We start from the raw sequence: 15,436 nt of genomic DNA, 5'->3' as shown, positions 1-15,436 counted from the left end.
GTAAAAGGGGGAACATTCAAAAAATCATGGCGGCAAGACCTCTTTGCCAATCATTTACGCAGCCCAATGGTAATTATGGAAGTCACGTGTTTGGACAAACAGAGCAGGTGAGAGCAGAAGGAAAGCAACCCAATGCTTTTGCTGATCGTACTGTAACCAACGGGAGAGCACAATGTCACCAGGACAGCAGCAAAAGTACCAAGGCGATACAAATGAGATACAAATATAGTACAGGAGGGACAAAAACTGACCTTGCCAAAAACACTCTGCACTGAGAGAGGTGGTGCTCCAGAAACAGCAAGCACTGCCCTTGTTACAAGCACAGACAATTAGCTCAGGGTCAACCTCCTGCCAACGCGCTCTGCAGGATCCAAAAATATCTGTGGAGTCCCAGAAGGGACATATACGATCGACAACCTGAGCAATCATGAAACCACTTTGGCACGGAGCAAGGGAGGTACTTATGTAGGGCAGAAGCAAGCCAATCACCTTCAGAAGAAGAAGGTCGGCACGTGGGGGAATGCGTGCACCTTCTCCTAACATGCATGATATAGGCATATTTCAATAAAGGAGCGATCAAACCTTGAGTTTATGATGAAAAGCCGGAGGGGGCATATTTTGGACATGAGAAAGGTACTTTAACTGGAACACTAACCCCAGCACAGCTATTATCAACTGCAAGCTTTGAATTGCCCTCGTTGTCAAGCGTGATATTGAAAGGACATGCTTCAAAAAACAAGACTCCATGCTGGAGAATTATTTCTCATTACACCCACGCAGCTTCGCCTCCCAACCTGCTCGTCGTGGGTACTTGATGTCCCTTTCTTTCCACTATGCTTTTTGTGGGTGGCTGTTGGATGTAAACAAACACAGAAGGAAAAGTTCCAGTTCCTGAAAAGAAGGCAAAGAATGGGGAGAGGAATCCGGCCATTGACCCCCAGACATGCATCCTTCAGAAATGAACTGTTTCTGCCTAATCTCACCTGGAAGAGACCGAAGCGATAGGTAATGGTCATTTTCATAAAAGGAGTCCTACCCACCAAGGCGGATCCTTTGATAGCCCCTAAAGCCAGATGCCTTTACTTTATTTCCTTACCCTACTGTCCAATCTGGGCTGCCCTAAATCCAGAGAAAAGCAGCACCGCTGAATGCCACGCTCTCCTCGACCAGGAAGTAACACACAGCACTTCTCTGTAGACCAGAGGCTGACGTCACTACACTCCCATTGATCCGAGCTGCTGGAGCGGTTTGTGTGCCGCATACCAGTCCCATCTCTTTGCACAGGTAATCAACCAGAGTGTTTTATAAACAAAGTCTGAGGTCGGTGGCTGTTCTCAAAGATTCACCCTCTGGGGAAGAGCAGCGTAAGGCTCGGAGACACACACACACACACACGGAACGAGTGCAGACACTGCACATTTGTATAACGAACAATAAACCGTATCTACCAGAGGACTGAGCAAACATTGCTCAGCTCTTCGAGGATTACCCACTGGCCTCGTCCTGCATATCTATTGATCTTTACAGGCGGCGGAACCGACGCCATTAGCCACCGTTGCACTGATAGCGGGCCACAGGAGCACGTGCACCGGAAGTCGGGGTCGCTGGGAAATAGGTATTTCAACCAGAACGCTGAATGAGTTCTATCAGTCTAGTGCTGAAAAAGCGTATGCACAAGTCAATGTATATAAATAGGTGTTGGTTCTTAAGGTTAGATGATTAGTGTGCGTTTTCTAAACACATTAGTTTTATTTGGCGGCCTTGAGTTTATAAATATATTTGTCCCAGAAAAACCTTTGACTACAAGTCGGCGGCTGCTTAAACATCTCTTACATTTCCCAAATTATTGTTCAGCAACAAAACAAAAACATTACAGAAGCTTCAAGATTACCTCGTGGCACAATGTTCACACAGACGAAAGAACACAGTGGTGCGGCCATTTTATCTCTCTGCAGGTTCGAATGCCAAGCGAACTGCTAAAGAACGGCTGCTCCTCCATCACGCACAAGGCCTGGCGCAATAGACGAAAGAACAGTCTCTGCCAATACAATGTTCTAGTCACTCCATGTGCTGCGGCACTGCAATGATGGGTCTCTGAAGAAACGCAGTGCCTTCTTTCACCATCCTAAAATCTCGGTTCCTCTGCTGACACCGGTAAGAATCGGGAGGCCTTGTGTAAATGGAAGGGGCTCATTGATTTAGCACTATCGCTCCACAAAAGCTCAAATATCAGGTTCCCATTTTTGCTCTGCGTATCTCAAGAATAGGTTATGGACACTTCCACAACGTCTTCTGTTCCTCTTTTTCCCCCCCTCACAGTTGGTCTAAAGAAATGCCAATCTATCTCACCAACCGTGAGAGACCTCCAGGGCTCCTCACTGAAGTTCTTATTCATTTCATAGTTTTCTGTATCATCTTCCTAGCCATATTATAAAAGCTGGTCGATGAGGTCCTAAAACATTCTTTCCATCTAACTGGCTCCTCCAAACAGGCAGCAAAAAAATTCTGCAACACTCCATCAATCTGAGTGGATACCCATGAGACTAGACGTTTCTGTTGGTCAGCATATATGGGATTTGTAGTGCTGCCTAGAACTCTCAAACAAAAGAAGAGTGAACTTGCCCACAAACTAGTTAAATTGAGTATAGAAACCTAACTCCCACACAGGCCCTGAATTTCTTCAAAAGTGCCAACGCCAGTGACCACCTTGTTGACACTGCCTACAAACACAACACATGAGGAAGACGTAATTTCCCACTGTGGTGACAGGTGGTTCTTTAACCGAGTGCACTCTTCCAAAACATATGGCTTTGGCAGAGTAAAGAGGAACCAAGGGCGAGTCCACAACCTGGAACGAATGGAATTCAAACAATGCTCCCAGTGAGACTGGTCAAGTGTGTCTCCCCCCCACCGTCGGAGAAACTTAAGGTGGGAGGAGTTAAGCATTACAGAAAATATGGTTCATGATGGAGAAGGCCATTTGTAAATATTGAAGGATGTGAACCAAGGGAAGGGGAGTTAACTGCAGTGCAAAACATGGGAACAGTGGGTCAAACGTTGCTTAACTTCTTAAAGTTCATTTGATGACGGTCAGCTGCTAGAGGGGGTGGCAGAACGACCCTGTGACTGAATCACTTTACATTAGAGCCGGTACCACAGAGGGGGGTCTACAGATACAAAGGGCGGTTCGACTATGGGTCAGTCTCAAACTTTAGGGTGAGCTTCATAAGACCTTTGAGAGAACAAACTTACTAGGTTTGGCCTCTTTCACAAGTGGGTAGGATGAAGAGCGACACATGTACATCATCCTCGACGGATCATTGGCCGCTTAGGGTAGCTACTCAAGTTGGCTTCAGCTACAAACTTGTCAATTCCAAAAAGTGTTTCTGCCATGGAGACATTTTTACAAAGTGGGGAGGGTAGGACTACTTACTCAGATGCTGACACCGGTTACATGCAGAGCACCGACTCTTGTCAAACTCAGGCAGCCAGCTGCATGCTTAGGTATCACCGACTCTGATAAGATCAGACATGAGAGACGGGTTCAGTCGCCCGTCTGTGGTTACTCACAATGCACCTCTAAGCGTCCTAGTGTCTCATACGCTGGGTATAATTTGGCACTTCACAACTCGCTTCCACGTCTCAGCACAATAATAAGTACTTTCCTTCAGCCGCCACCCAACACTTGTACACAAACCAGCTGTGCGAGCCTCACTGCGGCTGACATTTGGCAGCTGGGAAACATCAGAGTTGGGCAGATCATGAACTCCTGCCAATAAACATTGGCACAGTTTCTGTAGCTCAATAAAGTAACACTACATTAGTGGAGAACCTCACTTACACATATGCTCCCCACCCACCTAGTCCAGTTGTGACCCGACCACAACAAGCAATGCTACATCTCATCTTTGTGCATCAAGGACATGGGGCCTTTGAAATATAGGCCAGGTGATCAAATAAATGCAATAAAGAAGGCAGAGGGTGTAATCTAATTTGTGGGCACCCACAACGCTACAGAAACATATTAGGATGGCTTGTTTTAACACCATATGTAGTGCACAACAATACGTGGTACATCACAACTCCCAGCAGGCAAAGAGCAATTGTACCATAAGGATTCATTTAATTTTTTCTAGTTATTTTGGTACGCCAGCGCGTACCAAAATAACTAGAACACATGTGAAACCATGGCGTAAGCACAGAAGGCTTGGATGGGAGACTCGCTTCTAGCGGTCGTGGGGAGAGGATGTTCAAGTTAGAGGTGGGCGAGTCATCAAATTAATGGGGAGAGCCAGGCTAGAGCCGAGACAAGGGTCTGCATCGGATCTTAGAGCCAGTGCACGAGCTGAGTCCTAGAATTATTTTTGCTATGTAAATTATACAAAAGACCACATCAAATATGATAAGGTCTCTTCCAAGTTCAAGAAAGGGTATTTCTTTAACACATGGAAGCTTTAACTTTATACAATATAGTACTGCAGTGAGAAGTACTTATTACAAGTGATAGTTTTGTACATCTGGTAGTCTCAACTCACATGTTTGAGACCGCTTTCATGTGTGATAATGAAGAAAAAAAAGTTTTAGGGAAATAAAATATTTGCCTAAGATCACACACTTTAAGGGGTAAGCTGCGATTTTTCCAGGTTTTCTGGTTTCATTTTGTACAAATCAGCCAGTAAATGGGTATTGATTTGTCTTACCTTCTGTAAAGGCTTTGTATTTACCTCTTTCTGTATTTTTCTGCAGTTTTTGAAATATAGCACAAACTTGACCCAAAGGTATTTGAGCGCTACATGAGCACCAGTTAGATTACACAAGGTCACATGCATTATTTGTAGCCATTGGGAGATTTAGTGATTTGCCCAGAATCCTAAGATGTTGATCCGATGCAGAGACTTGAACCTGGCTCCCAGTTTCACAGTCTGCAGCTCAGGTCGTTATGCCACATCTTGGGCACAGGGAGGAAGAAGCCGGCATGGGCTCAAGGTTCCAGCAGAACCTTGAGCTGCGTGTCAGAGTCAGGCTTTAGGCTTGAGCCTGGCTCGAGCTTTCATTGGCTCGCCCACCTCTAGTTAAACCCTTCAATATTTTTGTGCAGGACAGTCTCAACGCTCCTCAGTGTTGGGCCATATGCAGGGTCACTGGAATTATGCAGAAGTGGAGTGCCAAATTATGTGGCTGGATTGACTAAATTATGTGGCAAGAAAATGCAAATTATGTAGCATATTTTGGCACATTTTTGATAGTAGTCATTATTTAGCCATTTTTGAACATGGTAATCCTCTCTGGGCAAAGATTTCACCTCACTAGTATCGGATTAACAACGAAATACAGAAATAAGCAAATTAAAAAAGACTAGATAACGGTTGCGAAGCGCTTTTCACTGCGCGCTAACACATGTTTGTAGTAAATTTTGATCTGTTTGAGCTAGACAAATATTTTTTGTTAAAATTTGCAGTTTATGCAGCAGGCCATGGATTATGTGGCAAATCCATAAACATGCAAAAAAAGGAGTGGTCGCAGAATCACATCATTCCAGAGGCTGTGGTCATATGGAATTAACAAAATGGCTCAAACTTAAAATGCATAGGGATCGAGGCACGCCTTCAGAACACAACAACAAAACGTATGGGTGATAAAGAGATTTGCATGATAGAATTTTCATTAAAACAAAGCTCGAAATGACCCTCCCGTGTTCAGCCATTGGTGGTCGTGGAGTGTTCTAGGAAAACTCAACGGAACCCCTTTTGCATTGTCGTGCAAAATGCTCATCACTGCACCACGCAAAACTCTCAAAGTATTACACAATTGTCCACCAAGGGTCCTATCATACTACCACAACATTCCCAGGGCACAATACTATGATCAGCGAGTAACTGTTTTTAAATTGAATTGTCTCTGTGCAGTCACCTGTACTCATAACATTTCAGTGGCCATCAGTATGAGGCAGAGTGACCGCCACATGGCAGACTGACCCACACTTAGACAGGCCAGAATTACCACATTGAGGCCAACAGACGAGCGCTACTGAAAGCAGACTGAGCAGTGATCTAAAGAAGCTGGATATGCATGCCCTGCTTGGCATACTTGGACCCTGGTCGCCCTGATCATTAGGGAAGCTCAAGCAATGAAAAAAAAAGTTCCCAGGGCGGTCAGTGCCTTGAGACCCTCACGGGTGAGTAGCCGAGCTATACAAACCCCTGATTGAAGACTGTGGCTTCATATTCTTCTACACAAGGGTTCTAGTTCAAGGTTGAAGATGGTAGCTCAGAATAGTCTGGACACGAGGCGCCAGCCGCCGCCAAGACCTGGAACACCCTCCCCATCCTCCTACGGCAGACCCAAGACCTACTAACCTTCAGGAGGCTACTCAAGACCTGGCTGTTCGAGCAATAGCAGCATCCCCCGCTCCCCCTAGCGCCTTGAGACCCTCACAGGTGAGTAGTGCGCTCTACAAATTCCTTGATTGATTGAAGGTATTGTCCGCCCCACCCATTGTCACCAGGTTTACCCTCTCATTGGTCTCCCTTATCTTTGGGTACGATGAGGACAGAACCCACATGGTCCTGTAGGCACAGTGTACCACAGTGCTACCCAGGGACTTAAATGGTCTCACTCAAGGGTGGCCCTCTCAGGCCGGCCGGGGCTCCATCTGTTGAAGGAAGAGCAGTAGCGCTGAGGGAGCTCCACCGAAATCACTCCAACATCTCGGGCTAGGATGGGCTCAGGAAGAGAGGTGGCAACCTATAAATAAGTCTTTTTAGCATGCGTTTTGTTTCCCCAATTAGTGTTAATGTTAGCTCATTAACAGCGAGATGCTAACATCTGCATATGATGCCCTCTCCCCCTCTAAGTGATGAACCTTCAATTCTCTCTAAAAAAAAAAAAAGGCAGAAACCAAGCAATTAAAATGTATTTTTAATTTCACAGGTCTGCCAAATGGCACTATGGCATGTGATAACATCAGCCGTTGCTGGGTTTTCAGCCAACAGCATGCTGCATTGTCGGATTGCAGTTTTGTTGTGGACACCGTTGATAGGATCTCAAAATCACAGCATGCAAATGATAGTTGGGTAAAATGGCAGAACTGGCTAAATGAGTTATAAAAGATATGGAGCCACCTGTGAGCCAAGTTTTAATGTTTTACAAAGTCGTCCGGTTTAGTTTAATATCTACTGGTTCCATACGTGAGAACCAGAAGTGAATTATGCGTACACATTTTGCACGGGTTCATTCTTTCATTTACATTGTGCATTAAAACAGAGTTTGGTAATGTGAATTATTTCGCCTTTTGTATAAAGAATTTTACACCAAGATTCACAGCGAAGATACAACCTGGGCAGCAGCAACGCAACGAGCCCCCACATCTATAGAACAGGTGAATCACAATTAGCTAATACACTAAAGAGGGATTACATGGAGTAAAATAACTGTTGTACGTTCTTTGTAAATAAACATTTAAGAAGCACTACACCCCTGGAAGAAACAGTCTACACTTAAGGAATTAGCATATATGTGTGTACTCACATAGGACGATTGACCCTCACCTACCTGTGGGATATGGTTCATCAATGGGTTCCACATCTACCACTGGGAAGCATCAATCAACGAATAGTACTTTTCACTGGTTTGTACAGTCTCCTGGTTATGGGATTCCTAATTCGGGTAAGATTATGTCCCTTATGTCTATATTTATGGTCTACCTTTCCAAAGCTATCAAACCTATATTAAAACTGGTTGCGGGCGTCTCCTTTCCACAGGATTAAAAATCATTAGCAAAGCCAATAGGACTGGGTGTCAGCTTTCTTGCTTTGTCAATGCGTGTATTGTTTTGCCATAGTTCTGGTAAAACTTTATTGTAGGGGAACCTGCTGGGCCTGCGCCAATGTTAAAAAATAATTGGTTAAAAGTTCCACATTTCAAAAGCACACATTGCCATAGTAGTCTCTGTACTGAAGGGAGCTTCTCTGTTTGCAGATATGCACCTCGTGAAAGAGCAGAATGCCAACGCTCACTGTGAAGCTAATTAGTGGCTGGAGTGGGCTGAACCACTCCCCTTGCTGTATGCTATAATGGGTGGAGAAAATGCCAACAGCACAATGGATAAATAGGGCTGGCTGGAAGTCACTACAAGAATATTATATTTATAGAAAATACGTAACAGGTAACTGTGTAATATAGGCCAATTTTGCCACCAAGGGATTCAGGGGACATCTATAAACCTTGAGGAGAGGAGTTGGTTTAACGGCTAGGGCGGTCGACCTCGAAGCTGGGTTTGAGTCTCGGCAATGACGCTGCACATCCTGTGATTCTGGGCAAATCACTTAATCTCCCTGTGCCTAACAAAAATGAATGTGTATATGTATGTATGTATGTATGTATGTATGTATGTATGTGTGTATGTATGTGTGTATATATATATATATATATATATATATATATATATATATATATATATATATATATATATATATATATATATATATATAATCTACTGGCGGTCGCCAGTAGATAGTTATAGTTAGGACCGTGTTTCCATAGGAAATCCGCAACATTCTATTTGGAATAACTTTGGCGCCGATTGACGAATCCTCGCGAAATTCTCAAAATAGGTGGGGCGCTCCGCTCCTACCCTGAAAGTCTCAGGGGGATTCGTCAAGCGGGGGCTGAGAAAAAGGGGGGGTCCCAAAACGCGTTTTCCCCATGCATTTTTCCATAGGACCTTTAGTCCGAGCTACAGCCCGAACGGCTGAACAGAATAACTTGAAATTTGGCAGAGAGGTAGCCCTCAGGTCAGGGATGTGCCTTTTGAAGGTCTCGTGTAAATCTGTTCAGTATTTCCTGAGAAAATAGCATTTAAATCAATATATATATCTATGGGCGCGCTCCGAGCGCGTACCGTAAGCTTACCGTACGCGCACGCTGCCGTGCGCGAGTGCGATTCTGATTGGTTGTTAGATCTCAGTAAACATTCGAATCGGTCGAAACCAGGAAGTGTCGGCCGCCATTTTGTCTCTCGCAGTCTGAGGGGGTGAAAAACAAAGGTGGATAACGTGAAAAGGGGGCAGGCTTTTGTCAGGGGGTCCCAGAAGGACCCCCAAGGGTCGCCGAATGCGCGTAGCGTACAGGCAAGGCGTAAACGGAGAAATTCCGCGAACTTCGCGTAACTATTACGCGTACCGTGCGCGCACGGCAAAAAAAAAATTCAAAAAGGAAAGCTTAAAAAAAAATAAAAAAATTGTGAGGTAAGGTTGGCTCTTAAAAGAGCCGTTGGGTTAATACAGGGATGGAGGAAAGAAAGAATGGGAATATTATGAGCGTCTACAAACGTGCTGGTCTATCTTATTGTTAATAAGGGAAACACTGGTCTCCCCAAAAACAATAAGACCACAACACGTTGTACACCTCATTGCAACCCTCCCAAATCGAGGGTTAATGTCCAGAGGAGCAGAAGAAGGTGATGCTCCCACCTCAGAGGAAGGGCTCAGCTGAGCTGCCGATGATGTACTCGGCTGAGCTTCTGAGGTTGGGCTCAGGTGACTTACTGAAGAGTTTTCTCCAGTATGTCGAGCAAAGGTCCTGGGATGTCTATCCCCAAGGTGTCTCTTCATAGAGTGATTTCCAAAGGAATACTTCTTCCTTGGATCTCCTCTAGATAAAACACGGTCACAAAGTGTGCAAGTGACCAATGGAGCATTGACCTTTTTCTGCCCCTCTGGAAAAGTAAAATACTCCCACACAAAAGAATCCTTTTGTTTCCTCCTTCTCTGTCTGATGATGGTGCTGCTAGGCTCACTCTCAGAAGAGGTCTGCTGCTCTGCCATTGTATCTCAATGTCAATTCAGCTCCTTCTCCTAGGGGATCTCAAGCAGTAATGAGGGGAATGGGTGTGGTGTGGGAAGTTTCTGGAACTGAAAGTAGTTTCAACCAATGAAAAGTGTTCTTTGTGGATCACATGACCTACCGTGCGCGCTCCGTAAGCTTACGGTACGCGCTCGTAAACAAGTACGCATGCACAAACGTGACGCTTACGGAGCGCTTACGGAGCGCGTACGTAAGACGCACTCGCGCATTACACGCCCCTGCGTAACCGCGACGTTGCTTCCGCGCAACGCGCATGCGTGTACGCGTACGTCACGTACATATCACGTAAGCGCACTGTACTTATGACGTACGGAGCGCGTAGCGTTAGCTTACCGTACGCGCATCGTATCACGTAAGCGCACCGTACTTATGACGTACGGAGCGCGTAGCGTCAGCTTACCATACGCGCACGGAAAAAAAATGCATAAAAAAAAATTAACCATTCCATAATGCAGGATATAGTACATATATTATTTTATACATAGGTTTACCAAAAATCTCAAAAAAAAATTGGGATTTAAAAAACCGTACACATTCACTGAAAAAAACATAGGTTTCATATACACGTTATAGTTAGGAATTAGCATTTAAAAAACCTTGCAAATTCACTGAAAAAACCATAGGTTTCACACATGTTATAGTTAGCTGGACATTTCACTCGTAAAAAACCAATGAAATTCCCCCGTTATAGTTAGTGCAGGCAACTATAACTCACGCGACCGCAATCCTCTGTTGATGCTAATACTGTATCTTTAGCTATACATATATTACAAATATTTATTTTTCATAAAGACACATATGTCATCAGTGATGTAATATCTGACATCATCAGCAGAGGATTGTGGTCGCGTGAGTTATAGTTGCCTGCACTAACTATAACGGGGGAATTTCATTGGTTTTTTACGAGTGAAATGTCCAGCTAACTATAACATGTGTGAAACCTATGGTTTTTTTCAGTGAATATATATATATATATATATATATATATATATATATAGCGCTATACAACACTCTGTAAAATAAATAAATTAAATAAAAATTGAGGCCAATGGCAGAGTGGTTTGTAAATGTCACCTGAACCCAGAGATAGCAATGTAGGACCAAATTAGACATTATTCGTTATGGCCTTTTTCTAATATATTATTTATCAATTGATTTTAGCACTTTTTAGAAAGGTTTGAGCATAATTAATTTAGCATTCATTGTTAGCCTGAGACTGAAGACATGTCGGTCAATGTTTTGAGAAAAAAGATTTGTTGGGGATAATGTTATAATATTTAAAATGCATTTTATGCAACATTATGTATTCTTATAAGTCAAAATAATTTAAAAGCAAAGCTCATTGCAAGGAAATTAAAAACATACTTTATAATAGTGCTCTTCTTTTGCAATATATTGACACTACATCGTAACCTAAAAAAAATAAAGTGCAAGGTGAGGCAGTGTAACTTTTTGCTGACAGGGTTCTGTGTTTACAATATTTATTTTCACACACTAGAGAGGCATCTTTTGTAAATGCATGCGTCAAAAATAGGCCTGCAAGGATGAGCTTGTCAGATGTGCTAATTAACGCCTTGAGAGCAGCACTGTCACTGCATTAAAAAAACCATCCTATCAGCACTGAAAGAAATATTAAATGCTGCGTTAAAAATTCATTTAACTTTTGTTTGTTTAGGGGCACGAAATATCCTTCAAATGAATTCACAAGTGGGAATTATGTGTACCGGTTGTATAAAAAACAAGCTTTGAAACCACTGGCAAAAATTCAATAAGAAGGCTTACCCATTTAATAGATGAAGTTAGTAAAATCAAAAGGCCTTTGCTAAGCCCAGACCTAAAATAAGCATGTCAAAGCCAATCAGTCTGGCCTTGTGAAATAGCAGAATGTAGTCACTCACAGTGTCTAAATTGGACTGATCCATTGCCCCATGCTGTATAGTGTTATGGATGGAAGAAAAATGTGAATGACAACAGACAAAATGATAAATTATTGAAGGATTGGTTGGAGGCGAGAGCTTGGGTTCCTCTTCGAAGATGACAAACTCATCCCATCCGAAGAGTTTAGGTCCTGTCATGACTTATTGCAGGGCCAGTTCCTCCTCGACGGCGCTGTAACAGCAGCCATCGGCAAACACTGGTGGGAGGGCATATCAAAACCCACACAAACCAAGAGTTGTCAATATTTGGTTACATCATCATGAACCTTCAAGGCGGTCACTTGTCTTTATAGGACGATTCGGATTGAGGTGAACCTACCCTTGGAGGCCCTTAAGAACTGCGGGAGGGGGATCTGGGGATGCCCATCCCGTAAGATGATTGGGGGACTATCTTACAACTCGGGGACTATCTAAGGTTTCCAGTAATGCCAGGTTTAAACTTATTAATTTCTATGTAGTTCATAGGGCATATCTCTCGCCTGAATGGATAGTCAGACACTTTGCCGTGGAGGGTGCGACATGTCCGAGATGTGAAGTGGTGGGGGCCGAGTTTCATCACATGTTTTGGGCATGCCCAGAGCTAAGCCATTATTGGGAAGAAATTACTAGGATTTTAGCAATAGTGAACAAATGAGAAGTCCTGTGCACGCCTGCCCATTGCCTACTACATTAGTACCCACATATGGCTAAGAATAAGGCTACATGTTGGTTGCAAAATTTGGCCTTTATTTTAGCAAAGAGACCAAGATCGTGCAAAACTGGAACTCTCCGAGGGGCCTTCGAGTGGAGGTTTGAAAGCGAGAATTGGAGAGATGGGCGAGTTATGAGAGTGCGGTGTTGCTGAGGGAGGATCAGCGGGGCCATCATTCATTAGATATAGCCCAACCTTGGGAGTTGTAGGTAGATGCCCTGCAGAACCCTGATCCCCCTTCACCTGGAAGATCAATGGGGACTCCCTTGCTGTTTCTGACTCTGAAAGGGGCTTGCATGCTCATTAAGCATAACTTTCCGCAAGTTCAGAGGCTGGAGCCTTATACAGCACAATGTTATACCCCGGACTTAACATGACAAACTGACTGAGATATTAGTGAGGTTGGTACCCTATGTTGGGGGGAAATATGTGGCAGGGCATGACCACGTTGGGAGCTGGGCGGGTGGGAGAGAGCTTCATGTTGTGGGAGTTGAGCAGCGGTTACGTAGGACTATGATCATGAGGTTGGGCTGGTGAACAGACTTTGCGTTGTTATTTCAGGAGACCGAACTCTTTATTATTGTATCTTGCTGTTTGGCAGCCCCATATGCTCTGCCTGATTACCACTGAATATTGCCATGCCTACCTTGTTATGACCATGATTTCATTAAATGGCAATAAAATTTGTTTAAAAAAACAAAAGACAAAATGATGAATAGGGCTAGTTGATATGCCCTATATTATATATAATTGTACAAGAATTAAAAGGTCTTGACTAATGTGAGACCTATACAGGAGGGTCGGGCAACATATCCTGCCTCTCTTTCGCCTTGAAATGTTTCAACGCTCAAATATTGCCCTCGAGGGGTCAGGCCCCAGGACAAAAAGTCCTGCTACCAGATAGAAGATACTGAGAAAAAGTCACTGGTTCATTCAGCACGCTGTTGAAGTCCATTCAATATATGATTCGTTTTTCGTAAGATGAGGCAAAGCAGTGGCGACACCTCTTCTTCATAAAACACATCCAACATGGGCAGAAATCTCATTCAAAGGTCAAGTACATCAATGGCTGACGAGGCACACGCTTGTATTCCTTACAGAACACGTGCAACATGGCAGTAACAAAGCAAGCTTCCCTCTCTCTCACAGAAGGCATTAAGTGCAATCTTCCATTCCTCACAGGACAGACTAACCAAAGCAGACTAGTACAAGCTTTCATCGCTCACAGAACATGTACAGGTAAGGCATGAGTGATTTGTAGGCTACAGACAGATCTCGGGAGCAGGTGCTTAACTTACTGACAGGAATTTATAGGATAATAAGCGAGTCAATTTGCGAGTTCTGACCCCATTTTTCACCAAGGTGAAATACTGCAGCAGCATTCTGAAAGTACTACTGCTGTCATTCGGGGGACATCCTGTTGTCATATCCTGCAGGCTCTCTGCTGTCACTTCCTGTAGATCCATTTGTTGCCTTAAACATTCAAGTGCTAATGAACATTAGAACTCAAAGGCCCAGCCCGTGCTATACCTAGACAAAGACAACCCCAAGTCGTGGTGCAATAGGGGATGAAGGGAGAGGCATGTACCTGGTAGAACCATTTAAAGAGAAACTGCCGAAAACATAGAAAAACATGCTTTTCTTTTGTTCTCCTCCCCCAGGCTCTATTTCCCCTTCTATGAAATATAACCTCTCTTGGTCTCTATATAGTTCCCATCTCTATCCATTCTCTCCCTGCCCTCTCTATACCTTCCCTTCTCCCTCATGTTCACCTCTTCAGCTTAGTTATTTCTCCTCATGCTCTTCTCGTTTACCTACGGTTTCACATTCATTTGTCTTTTAACCATTTTCTCTTATTCTCTACTCCCTCACACTTTTATTCATACCTGCCTTTTTCACCCTCTCCCATTCCAACTATATCTATTATACATACCTTTTGTCACACCTTTCTCATTTTTCACACTCGCATCCCCGCCCCCTTTCTCTCACATACCCCCTATTTCACGTTCTCCTCTCTACTACTTCCATCCTTCCTGTGCACTACCTAGGACCAGTTATATAACAATGGGGTAACTCGATAAGTCACTGGACTCGGGTACAATGTGATACGTAAATTAGTGTCACGGTGGAGAGCAGTCTAAACACATATAATACAGAAGACGTTCCTTGATTAATTAATGTTTGACATCCTAGCTCAAGCTACATTTTTCAGTAGCACGCACTCTAGCAATGGTATCTACAATTGCTGCTTGTGCTGTGAATAGGACACCCCTGCTGGCTACAGCCTAAGCCTTTACCAAGCGTTCTCTTCCCCCCAAAATAGCCCCTGCTCTCTCCTGTGTCTCACACAGTATTCTCTTCTCACAGCAATTTTTGAATTTTTTCTCATCATTCATCTTCCCTCCACTTCTTAAACACGTGAGCTTCACAGTTTTGCTCCTCTTACCTCCACTACTCTTTTTCCATCTCACATACCATTCTCTTTCACAGTCTACATTCGGACATCCATTTCCGTCCATACCGGTACCTTGCTCTCTCTATCCTTGTCACTTCCCTCAAGCTCAGCACACACTTTTCTTCCATCTACCAGTCATTTATCATATCTTCTTTTTCATCTCTTCTAATCTCACCGTCTTCTCACACCCTTCTCTCAAAGATCATCTTTTCTTTCCCACACACTCCTCTTACCATCCTATTCTCACTCGTCTGCAGTTTCATATACTCACCTCTCAATTAAATGCTTCTCTCACAAACACACATGTACACATTACCATCCAGCTTTAAGTCACCATTTCCTTCACAAACTTGACTTACTTGCAATTCTCGCATTTTTATTCTCCCTTCGACTGTGCCTTCTCTTACTCATATCCACCTCTTTCTCACCTATTTCTCATAAGGACTGTCACTTTTCCACTCTCTCCTTGAAAAAGCTGCAAACACTCCA

General features: G+C 43.7%; 1 protein-coding gene across 2 annotated transcripts in view; it reads right to left on the bottom strand.

The window, feature by feature from the left end:
• Positions 1–15,436, bottom strand: part of LOC146856237 (serine/threonine-protein kinase N1-like) — a 443,024-nt gene that overhangs the window by 293,632 nt on the left and 133,956 nt on the right. The gene's annotated exons all lie outside the window — the stretch shown is intronic.

The sequence above is a fragment of the Triturus cristatus genome, chromosome 4_1 (assembly GCF_964204655.1).
Source record: "Triturus cristatus chromosome 4_1, aTriCri1.1, whole genome shotgun sequence".
Taxonomy (NCBI): Eukaryota; Metazoa; Chordata; class Amphibia; order Caudata; family Salamandridae; genus Triturus; species Triturus cristatus.
Note: the sequence above shows the minus strand (reverse complement) of the source record. Positions and strands in the feature narration are given on the sequence as shown.